The sequence below is a fragment of the Meles meles genome, chromosome 3 (genome assembly GCF_922984935.1).
Source record: "Meles meles chromosome 3, mMelMel3.1 paternal haplotype, whole genome shotgun sequence".
In the NCBI taxonomy this organism is placed as follows: Eukaryota; Metazoa; Chordata; class Mammalia; order Carnivora; family Mustelidae; genus Meles; species Meles meles.
In genome coordinates, this window is record NC_060068.1 from 35080300 (window position 1) to 35092851 (window position 12552).

The following is a 12552-nucleotide window of genomic DNA, read 5'->3' on the forward strand; positions in this document are numbered from 1 at the left end:
ATTGGGCCCAATCCTAACCTGCAGAGCACTAGTTTTAGCAAGAGTCCTGCTAAGTCAGTTTAGGTAGAAACCTCATTCTTGGTATCTGATCAGTTTCCTTTTTCCCTCCTCTTGATGTCTGCATCTTTGGCCTGTCTTTAGCAAGAATCCTATTGAGACAGGTTTGCAAGAATCCCCCAACTTCGCTGTCTCTTTTTGGTAATTTTCCATCCATTGATCCCTTAATCTGTTACTGTAAATTCCCTGCTGTCTTTGCTGTACTGGGAGTTGAGTTCAGTTTTACTGAAGCTTCTCTCCCCTATTGCAGTAGTGCTGAATAAAATATTTCTTTACTACTTTTAACTAATACCTTAATTTATTTAACTAACTTTATTTCCTCTTAAAAGCTCTGTGAACTATTGTAAAACATTGAAAACTATGAAAGATTCCACAATTCATTTAATCAAGCTAAAGTAACCCAGATAGCACCAAAGTAAGTAAAAATATGTTACTACAGTAAGACAATAACCTTGAACCAGTTTCTCCACCACTACAGCTCATTCTTACATTAGAAACTACATGAGCATATTCATCATTGTTGTTCTAATAGAGAAATGGTCCTTGATAAAACTCACAAAATAGAATGTGCAGTTTCCAAACAAGTAGGCAGAAGAAATGGGAAAGGGAAAAGGGAGGACAAAAAAGTAAAATAAAATAAAATATCACATATGCAGTAAACCCAGAAACAAAAATTTGGACAAATAAAAGGTACATAAGGATATGGTTGCAATAAATCCAGGTCTCTCAGTCATCACTAGATATGCATATGGACTTAACTTTCCAATTAAAAGAAAAATAAGACTATAAGACTAATAAAAGCTATTTTTAGAAACATAGCTTCATGCTAAAACAAGGATACACACATCTTAAAAGTAGAATGTTGGAAAAAGATACACCTGGCAAGCCCAGGGCCATAAAGAAGAGCTGGCAAAGTGTCCCCAGATGCTGATAAGATTGTAGGATTTATATTGGACTGACTATACATGTAGCCAACAAGTGAACCCTGGCGCATCTTTATGGAGAAGGCCTACAGCAGACCCTGAGCCAGAACTGGGAGGAACATATCTCCTCAGGTAGGTCTCTTCCATATTCGACTTTATGGCCCTTAAGTGACCAGCATGGCCTGGCCCTACCGCCACTCTGTGCCCTGAGCAGGGTGGAGGAATTTTGAGACCAGCTTCTGGTCATGGTCCCATCTGCATGAGACTGAAAAGGACTTAACACTCCGAGCTTGTCCCTGCCTCTCTTTCTTGGTTGCTCCTCAACAAGTGGAGCCCAAAGCAATGGTGCCATAGGATTCTGCTGCCAGCCTCTTCAGAGTGACCTTGGCCCCTGTGGAAGGCAAGTCTCTAGGCAGTGATCCAGGGTCAGAGGTCTGGGCCAGCCCCGAAAGGGTCTGTTCCAGATACCCTGTGCATATGGCCTTGTCCCACTTCCCAGGACCAGCTCCAGGCCTAGCCCATCTACATTCCTGAGGGTCAGTTTGGGGTCCCTCCCACAATAAACTATATTGAGGACCTGCAAGTACTGGGATGGATTCTGGGAACCTTGGGTCCTGGCTGGTCATATCTATATGCATTTTCTGTACTTCTGCTTGGAGCATGTCTCACTCTGAACCAGATCTAGAACTTAAAGACAGAATTCAAAGTCATTTAAACCTGGATACCACTTCTATTTGAGGGACTCGGGTTGCACCCATTGAACTGCGACATTAGAGGCTTAGCATTATGTTGGAGAACGTTCACTAAAATAATCTAGCCAGTTGTTAAAAAAAAATAAACTAGCAAATAGAAATAAAGATCTCGTGGGGGTGGTAAGTACTGATTTGCCACAGTATTATCTACCGTATTGCCACATATTATGTACAATGTCTGGTTTCCAACAAAAAATATGAGACAGGAAATGATGCCTCATGCGTACACTGGGAAATAAGCAGGCCCCAGAAACTGCCTGTTAATAGATGTTGGATTAAGCAGAAAAAGACCTCCAAATAGCTGGAAAGTACAATTGAAATGAAAAATTTACTAGAGGGTCTTAACAGATTTGAACTAGTAAAAGAAAGAATTGGCAAACATTGATGAATAGAAATTATGTAATCTGAAAGAAGAAAAGAAAACAATGAAAGGAGACTCAGGGAAAATGTGGGGCATGGTAAAGCACACTCACATATGTTTAAAGGCAGAACCAGGGCAGAGAAGGGAGCAGAAAAATATTTTGAGGAAATAGTGACTGAAAATATCCAAAATTTATTGAAAAACAAAAACCCAGGAAGTCAGGAAGACTCCACAAACTCCAAGTAAAATGAATTTAGAAGAGATACACAATTCGATATATCATATTAAAAATACAAAGAGGCATTAAAAGTACAGACTGCGAGCAATCTGTACTTTTAATGCCATTCCGATCAAAATTCCATCAGTATTTTTCAAAGAACTGGAGCAAGTAATCCTAAAATTTGTATGGAATCAGAAGAGACCCCAAATTGCTAAGGAAGTGTTGAAAAAGAAAAACAAAACTGGCGGCCTCACGTTACCTGATTTCAAGCTTTACTACAAAGCTGTGATCATCAAGACAGCATGGTACTGGCATAAAAACAGACACATAGACCATGGAACAGAGTAGAGAGCCCAGATATGGACCCTCAACTCTATGGTCAAATAATCTTTGACAAAGCAGGAAAAAATATGCAGTGGAAAACAGTCTCTTCAATAAATGGTGCTGGGAAAATTGGACAGCCGTATGTAGAATGAAACTCGACCATTCTCTTACACCGTACACAAAGATAAACTCGAAGTGGATAAAAGACCTCAACGTGAGACAGGAATCCATCAGAATCCTAGAGGAGAACATAGGCAGTACCTCTTTGATATCAGCCACAGCAACTTCTTTCAAGATATGTCTCCAAAGGCAAGGGAAACAAAAGTGAAAATGAACTTTTGGGACTTCATCAAGATCAAAAGCTCCTGGGCGCCTGGGTGGCTCAGTGGGTTAAGCCGCTGCCTTCGGCTCGGGTCATGATCTCAGGGTCCTGGGATCGAGTCCCGCATCGGGCTCTCTGCTCAGCAGTAAGCCTGCTTCCCTCTCTTTCTCTCTCTCTCTCTGCCTGCCTCTCTGCCTCCTTGTGATCTCTCTCTGTCAAATAAATAAATAAAATCTTTAAAAAAAAAAAAAAAGCTCCTGCACAGCAAAGGAAACAGTCAACAAAACAAAGAGGCAACCCATGGAATGGGAGAAGATATTTGCAAATGATAGTACAGATAAAAGGCTGATATCCAGGATCTATAAAGAACTTCTCAAATTCAACACACACAAAACAGATAATCATGTCAAAAAATGGGCAGAAGATATGAACAGACACTTCTCCAATGAAGACATACAAATGGCTATCAGACACATGAAAAAATGTTCATCATCACTAACCATCAGGGAGATTCAAATTAAAACCACATTGAGATACCACCTTACACTAGTTAGAATGGCCAAAATTAGCAAGACAGGAAACAACGTGTGTTGGAGAGGATGTGGAGAAAGAGGAGCCCTCTTACACTGTTGGTGGGAATGCAAATTGGTGCAGCCACTTTGGAGAACAGTGTGGAGATTCCTCAAGAAATTAAGAATAGAGCTTCCCTATGACCCTGCAATTGCACTGCTGGGTATTTACCCCATAGATACAGATGTAGTGAAAAGAAGGGCCATCTGTACCCCAATGTTCATAGCAGCAATGGCCACGGTCGCCAAACTGTGGAAAGAACCAAGATGCCCTTCAGCGGATGAATGGATAAGGAAGATGTGGTCCATATACACAATGGAGTATTATGCCTCCATCAGAAAGGATGAATACCCAACTTTTGTAGCAACATGGACGGGACTGGAAGAGATTATGCTGAGTGAAATAAGTCAAGCAGAGAGAGTCAATTATCATATGGTTTTACTTATTTGTGGAGCATAACAAAGAACATGGAGGACATGGGGAGATGGAGAGGAGAAAGGAGTTGAGGGAGATTGGAAAGGGAGATGAACCATGAGAGACTATGGACTCTGAAAAACAATCTGAGGGTTTTGAAGGGGTGGGGGGTGGGAGGTTGGGGAAGCCAGGTGGTGGGTATTATGGAGGGCACGTATTGCATGGAGCACTGGTTGTGGTGCATAAACAATGAATTCTGTTACACTGAAAAGAAATTTTAAAAAAAATAATAAAAAAAAATACAAAGAGACAAGGGGTGCCTGGGTGGCTCAGTGGGTTAAGCCTCTGCCTTTGCCTCAGGTCATGATATCAGGGTCCTGGGATCGAGCCCCGCATTGGCATTCATTCGGCAGTGAGCCTGCTTCCCCCTCTCTCTCTGCCTGCCTCTCTGCCTACTTGTGATCTCTCTATCTCTCTGTCAAATAAATAAATAAAATCTTAAAAAAAAATACAAAGAGACAAAACCAAAGGGATAATCTTGAGTACAGCAGGAAAATAATCACTCATCACCTAGGAGGGAATCAGTAAGAACAGCTGTCCTCTTATTAGAGACAATGGAGGCTACAAAGCTGTAGGCAACATATTCAAAGAGCTCAGAGGAAAAAAAATCTGTCAAACAAGAATCACATATTCAGCAAGGCTATCTTTTTCTTTTTTAAGATTTTATTTATTTATTTGACAGAGAGAGAGAGAGAGGGAGAGTACATGCACAAGCAGGGGAGAGGGAAAGGGAGAAGCCGGCTCCCCTGAGCAGGGAGCCTGATGTGGTGCTCCATTCCAGGACCCTAGGATCACAACCTGAGCCAAAAGTAGATGCTTAACTTGACTGAGCCACCCAGGGTGCTCTTCAGTAAAGCTGTTTTCAAAAAATGAAGACAAAGTAATGATGACCCAGATAAAAACAAAATTTTTTGCTACCAAACCCATCTTGCAAAACATTAAAAGGAAGTTTTTCAGATGATAATTTAAATTTGCACGTTAAAACAGAATGCTGGAAAAGGTCATTGTGTAGTTATAAGAGATAATATATATGCAGATTTCTCACCCTTTTCTTAACTGATTTACAAAGTAATAATATCAAACAATATGCATATAATGTATTGTCAGGCCTAACATTTAGAAATCTGTATTTGTCAGTAACAGCACAAAGAAGGTAAGTGGAAGCAAAGCTGTTTGGGGCTAAGAAAATTACTTGAGACAGTAACTGGAATCCACAAAAACAAATGAAGAATACCAGAAATGGTAAATAATGGGGTTAATATTTTTAAAAGCTATAAATAGTTACTTGTTTTCCTTTTTTTTTTTTTTTTGTGCGCTTCTTCAAAAGTTATAACGTTAGGTAATAACTATAACAATGTACTTGTTGGGCTTGTAGCTTTCATAGATGTAGTATGTCTAACAATAATATCACAAAAAGGAGTGAAGAGGAATAGTTGTATAGTGGTAATGTTTCTGTATCTCACTGGAACTAAGTTACAATTAATCTGAAGCTGATTTTAGTAAGTTAAGATGTAGAAGGTAAGCCTAGAGGAAACATTAAAGAAACAACGTTAAAAATTATAGTGAAAAAAATCCTAGAAATTAAAATGTTATTTTACTACTTAAAGGAATAGAGAAACAAAAAATATATAAGACATGTAGAAAACAAAAGCTAAAACGCAGTTGTAAATAAACTATGTCACTAAGCCTTAATTGTGAATGGATTACAACACATTCAAAAGGTAAGATTGTCAGTCTAGATTTTAAAAAAAAGATTGAACCATATGCTGTGTACAGAAGACATATATTTGGATTCAAAGATACAGACAGATTGAAAGTAAAAGGATGAATAAACAGATTTCACGCAAAGATGAATCACAATAAAGCTGGAGTAGCTACACTAATATAAGACAAGATAGACTTTAAAACAAAAAATGTTGGGGTGCTTGCGTTACTCAGTCGGCTAAGTCTCCAACTCTTGACTTTGGCTCAGGCCAAGATCTCAGGGTTATGAGATCATGCCCCACATTGGGCTCTGCACTAGGCCTGGAGCCTGCTTAAGATTTTCTCTTTCCCTCTTCCCTCTGCCTCTTCCTCTCCCCAGTCTCTTTCTCTCTCTCAAAAAAAAAAAAAAAGTTACTGGAGATTAAGAAGGACATTTTATAATGATGAAAAAGCCATTACAATAAGAATATATAATAATTCAAGGGGTGAGCATTCTGCATTCCTCTCAGTATTGTGTGTAATGTGTGACTGTTCCTAGTTGTATTATAACCTTGTCTGCACTTGGCATTGTCAGTCTTTTAAATTTTAGGCATTCTGGTGTGGGGATGTGTATGAGATGGTGTCTCATTGTGGTTAGTCTGTAAATGTTCTTTATATATTCTGCATTAAAGCCCTTAATTAGAAAAGAAGGCATAAGAATTAAAAGCATATATGCACCTAATAACAGAACACCAAAAATATTAAGCAAAAACTGACAGAAAAAGGGGCGCCTGGATGGCTTAGTTAAGTGTCTAACTCTTCATTTTGGCTCAGGTCATGATCTTAGGGTTAGGGGATCAAGTCCCGTGTTGGACTCCATGCTTAGTGGGGAGTGAATCTGCTAGAGATTCAAACAAATAAATAAATCTTTAAATATGTATGGTTGCTTAGGATTGGGGGCATAGAAGGGAATGGGACAGTGATAGTGGAGTGTGGGGTTTTATTTTGTTGAGGTGATGAAAATGTTCTAAAATTGCCTGTGGTGATGGTTGCACATACCTGCGAATATACTAACACCCAACCAGTCCTTTGGGCAAGCCTCCAGAAAGCAAGACCACTGACTGCACAGTTGACGTTTCTCTTTCCCTCTGAAGGAGAAGCCCGGATCTGGGAGTTCTCTCCTGAATGTGCTTTGCTGGGCCACACAAGGGATGTGGCTGGGGTTGGTAAAATGTCACCAGTTTCACCATCCACCCCAATGTACTCACTTGAGCACTGCAGTGTCTTAACTGCTTTCTGGAGTTCTCAAAAGCAATTTGTTTCATATCTTCTTGTTAGACAAAGTCTCTGTGGGAGAATGAAGGCCTGAGCCTTTCTAGTCCACCATTTTGCTGACATCATTCCTCTGGGTTCATCGATCTTTTATTATGTTGTACCTCTGAGGTTTCTGCTGAGAAGTCTGCTTTTTCAAATTTTTTCCCTTTATATGTAAGGTGTTATTTTGCTCTCTAACCTCTTTCAAGAATTTTTTCTTTGACTTTAGTTTTCAGAAGTTTGTACGTGTTTTGGTTTTATGTTTTTTTAGGGTCAACTCAGCTTCTTGAATCTATAGGTTTGTCACTTGATAAACTTGGGAATTTTCAGCTAAAAATACTTCAAAGACTGCAGGCCAATCCTCTTTCTCCCCTCCCTTCTGAACTCAGATGATGTACTAGATCTTTTGTTATAGTGTCACAGAATCCGAGGCTCTTTTCATATTTTTTTCAGCTGTTTTCTCTCTTTCATTAAGATTGAGTAATTTATACTGTTTTATCTTCAAGTCCGTAGATATTGTTCTCTCCATCCAGTTCTGCTCTCAAGCACACACAGTGAGCTCTAAAATTTTCACTTATAGTGTGTTTTCAATTCTAAAATTTCCATTTGTTTCTTCATTTCTTCCATTCCCTTGCTGAGACTTTAAATTTCTTAGCTGAGACCCTGTTTTTTGTTTCAAGCATTTGCATAATTGCCCACTACAGTATTTTTATGATGGCTGCTTTCAAATCTTTGTTAGATTATTGTAGTATCTGTCACCAACTTGTTAATGTCTGTCAGTTGTCTTTTTTTCATTCAAGTGATCTTCCTTGTTCTTGGTCTGAGAAAAGTCTTTTGTTGAAAAAAAAAAAAGTCTTTTGTTGAATTCTGGACATTTCGAATGTAGCTGTGAAAACTGGATCTGATTTGAACCTTCTGTCTCACCTGGCTTGCTTTGATACTGCTCTAGCAAAGGAAGAGGTGGTGCTACTTCATTATGGCCATGGGGGGTAGAAACCCAGCTTCCCCATTTGCCCCCCCTTCCCAAATACTTAAGGAGGTAAGGGTTGGGATTTCTAGTTCCTCACTAGGCCTTCACTGACATTATTCTGGCCGAGGAATTAGAGGGCCCTGTCACCACTCTTTTGGCCTCCAGTGACACCATAAAGTGGGATTGTGGCCTCATTATTGCTGGGCGGTAGCGAAAGTTCCAGCTTTGCTCTAGGCCTCCTCTGACACCACCCGAAAAGGGAGGGGGAGGGGATGCTCTCTTACTACTGGGTGCGAGTGGAGAATGTTCAGGTTCCCCACATGGTCTCCATTATCGTTGCTAAGAAAGTGGGGTGTTTATTGCCGGCCAGCATGGATGCATGTCCTAGCTCTTGGACTTTCCTGACACCACCCAGCAGGGTTTTATGACCCCTATTTACAGTCTCACAAGGAGGGTAGGGAGTCAAGGGTCCCCACTCAGTCTTTGCTGGTGTGGGTAGTGATAAGACTAGTTTTTTTTCTGTGTTGTTTGGCTGAAGTAGAGTGGTTATTATCTAAGAATTTTTTGTCTTGCTAGGGATACCCCTTTCTTGGCCCTTTGGTTAAAGAATACAGGCTCTTGCAATATTTTTGTGTGTCTGTGTTCCTGGTTCTTCAGCTCCAAGTCTGGGGTACATGAAGCAAAAAACCCCACAATCATCATATCATTCCTCTTTTCCTGAGGTTCCTACCTGACCTATCCTCTCTCCACTTTTTAGTCTTTTAATGAGTTTTTAGATATACTTAATGGGAAAAATAAGGAAAATTATATCTGTCTACTCCATTTTCCTACAATAATTCACTTTTAGGTTGAAATTTTTAGTTTATAATGTATAATTTAATTATTTTATCCAGTAGTATTACTAGTATTTATCCAGTAGTATTACTAACAATTTGATAGATGAGCATAGTATTTCTTTGTAGTTCTTTTTGTGCTCATCTCAACATTTCTACACAAAAAATGCATAAGATGTAAACTTAAAATTTTGAGTTGACCTACACCATTAGGAATTGTAACAGTAGATGAAACAACACAGTGGAATTTGTATAGTTGAAAAGGCCAGAGGCTATGTAACTTGAAGCAGAATGGGGGCAGACAAATATGCAGGTCTCTTTGACTCTTTGTCCAGTGTTCCAAACTTTTTCTTATAACTCTCAGAAAATGTATTCCTGAAACACTTGGTTTTGTAACCCAAAACATACTGATCTACAATACTAACTGAATTGTATCTTCTGATTTTGAAAGTATAATTGCACCTTGATTTTGAAAAATCTAAAAGCTTAAAGCTTCATAAAGTCAGCTTTAAGAATTTTATCACCTGGGGCATTTGGCAGAAGACCAGAGCAATTGTCAGGCATCAAGAATGGAGCTACCCTCTGTTTTCTGTACTGCTCACTGAGAACAATTTTTCTCAATGCCTACTGTCAATAACCTGTCTTTCAGCTAGTCTCACAAGCCAGAAATTGTCGAATGATCCTTCAGTCCCATCAGAGTAGTCTTCAAATTGACCATTTGTTCCTCAGATATAAACAGTGATTTAATATCTAAAGGATCATATCCCGGCTATTATAGTCTCAGACAGCACTCAAGACCTCTGATAACCTAATTCAAGCTTGCATTTCCAATATTATTTTTTCTTTTATTTTATCAGGAGCCCTCTACACCGGCAAGACTAGTTTCCCCCTGGTTCCTACAGATGCTGTATTCACTCTCGCTCTGAGCCTTTTGTTCCTATAGTACACTTGCCCTTGCCTTTCCCTTCCTCTCCAGATATTAAAGTTCCATCCACTCTTCAGATTTGAATGATTAAAAATTCTGCTCTCAATTCTTAGAATACAGTCTTGGTCAGTTCTTCAGACTTATATTTATTAAGGAAGAAACCTGATCTTATATCCACATACACATATATGATGATATATTATAACCAAGTAGGATTTATTCAAAGGAATGTGATGTTGGTTAACATAAAAATTTAGTCAATGTACTTCTCTATTAAAAGTGTGACGAGAAAATAAGGTCATGTTGATCCAATGCAGAAAATGAATATGACGAAATACTGCCATTTGTGATAAAAAACAAACAAACAAACAAACTAGGAACACAAGGGAATGTCCTTATTCTGATAACAGATAACCACAAATTAAAGCTCACACATTAAATGGTAAAATACTGAATGTTATTATTTGTATTCAATATTGCACTGGCTTGCGCCATATAGTACTATAATGTAAGAAAAGAATTTAAAAGGTATTACAAGTAGAAAAGAAAAAATAAGATGGCCATTATTTACAGATGATGATTGTATATGCAGAAATTCCAAAAAATATATACAAATCAACTATTGGAAGAAAGTGAATTTATCAAGGTTACTGGATATAAGGTCAATATACAAAAATCAGTTGTATTTCTATGTACTAGTAAGAAATAATTGGAAAATGAAGTTTAAAAAAAAACCTTTTATAGTAGTACAGTGAGCACGTCGTGTCCTTTCATGATTCCTTGTCATTGCACAGACTTTTCCTCTGAAAAAGGAATTGTTGAATTCCTACGTCTCTTTCCAGTCTTTATTCCTTCCAACTCCTTATAACTCTTAAAGCATTCTTTCTTCCCCTTCCTAAGAATTTTTTTTTTAAAGGTTTTATTTTTGGGGAGAGAGCCAGAGATAGTGAGAGAGCACAAGTGGGGAGGAGAGGGAGAAGCAGACTCCCCACTGAGTAGGAACCCAATGCGAGGCTCTCTCCCAGGACCCTGGGATCATGACCTGGGCCAAAGGCAGACACTCAGCTGAGCCACCCAGGCACCACCCCCTTCCCAAGTAGTTTTTAAACTGTAATTCAAGAGCAATTTTTCTTGAAAAAACAAAAAGTAACACAAGTGCCAAACATAGAAAAGTGATTAAAGAGGAGCTTTTGACCCAAGAATGTAGAATGAACTCAGAGCCATGACTTTCTAAAAACATCTGCAAATCACAGATTGAAACTCATTAAAATATTTTAGATACCCTAAGGCCCCCAAATTGCTACTAAAGTTAATATCTCTAAAAAATGAATCTTTCTCCTGCTTTATAGAAGATAAGATCAGCAGAAGGAAATTCCTTCACCTCCAAATCAAACAAACTTATCTGCATTCCCATCTTTCTGTAGGCTTTTTCCTCCACCCTAAGGTTAATTTCTTCATCTGTGCTCTAACCCTGGTTCCCTTAAAACATTGCAGAAAATTTGTCCCACCTAATGCTCTCCTTTAATTCACCCTCAGCATGTGTATACAGTTGTCCCATTAACACAGAAATCATTTTCTCCCCTCTAAACACAGCTTTCTTTTCTTCTCTTCCTTTAAGCTTCTTGAAACATGTCTGAAACAGCCCACTAGTTCTCCCTTCTTCTTAATAATCCAACCTAGAATAATCTGGCTTCCATTCACCATAAATCACTGAAGTCTCCAGTACTGTCCTGGTTACCAATTCCAGTTTACTTCTTATTACTTGATTTGTGGCACCTAACACTACTGACCATCTGATGACATTCATTTCACCTTTGGGCTCAGTGACATCACTCTTCTGGCTGTAGAGCCATTTTATTTCATCTAGTGTTCACCTTTACAGGCTCTGGGACAGGAGGTAGGACATGTGAGTGTTTCTTCACTGGGAATCATTTCATGTAGTGTAATTCCTCCTCTTTCACCAGCTCCTTATATATTGATGTTTTCCTGGGTTTTAACTGTGACCCCTTTGTTTCTCATTCTAATCTGTTCTCTGCTGACCAATTTCATATACCAACTCTATTTTAATTACTCCTAATACTAGTCTACTGGCTCATAATTCCCTTTTGGATCCATACAATCAACTTTAACACGTGCCAGATCACACTTGTTCACTCCTGTATTGCCTGCTTGGCGAATGGCACCATCAACCATCCAGTTAACCAGGAAGAAGCCTGGGAGTCAACCTACCTTCCTTCTTAACTCACCACTCCCAATTATTTGATTGTAAAAACCATATTTTACCACGTTAATATTTGTCACACATTCTTCACTTCCCCTGCCCCCTGCTTGAGTTTAGAGCCTCATTTACCTACCATTCAAGTTACTGTCACAGCCCAGTTGTCCTCAACCTCCTAAACTCATTCTCCATACATTATTGTCAGAGAAATTTCCTTTATGTATCATCTTTCATCAGTTCCATAATTCAGAATCAAATTCAGGTTTTTAGAATGGCAGTTAAGACCTTTGATTATCTGGTATCTGACTCCTTCTCAAGCTTCAACATCTGTCATTCTCATTTCTTTTTTTTTTTTTTTTAAGATTTTATTTATTTATTTGACAGCGAGAGAGAGAGATCACAAGTAGGCAGAGAGGCAGGCAGACTGAGAGAGAGAGGGAAGCAGGCTCCCCGCCAAGCAGAGAGCCTGATGTGGGACTCGATCCCAGGACCCTGAGATCATGACCTGAGCCGAAGGCAGCGGCTTAACCCACTGAGCCACCCAGGCGCCCTGTCATTCTCATTTCTTAATAGATGTTCTACAAACGTACCATGCTGTCACGCATC

General features: G+C 39.1%; 1 non-coding gene across 1 annotated transcript; it reads right to left on the reverse strand.

The window, feature by feature from the left end:
• Positions 1–11556: 11556 nt before the first annotated feature.
• On the reverse strand, positions 11557–11655 carry LOC123939541. Its single transcript, XR_006817908.1, has one exon. It is a non-coding gene; the product is annotated as a small nucleolar RNA SNORD22 (small nucleolar RNA).
• Positions 11656–12552: the final 897 nt, after the last annotated feature.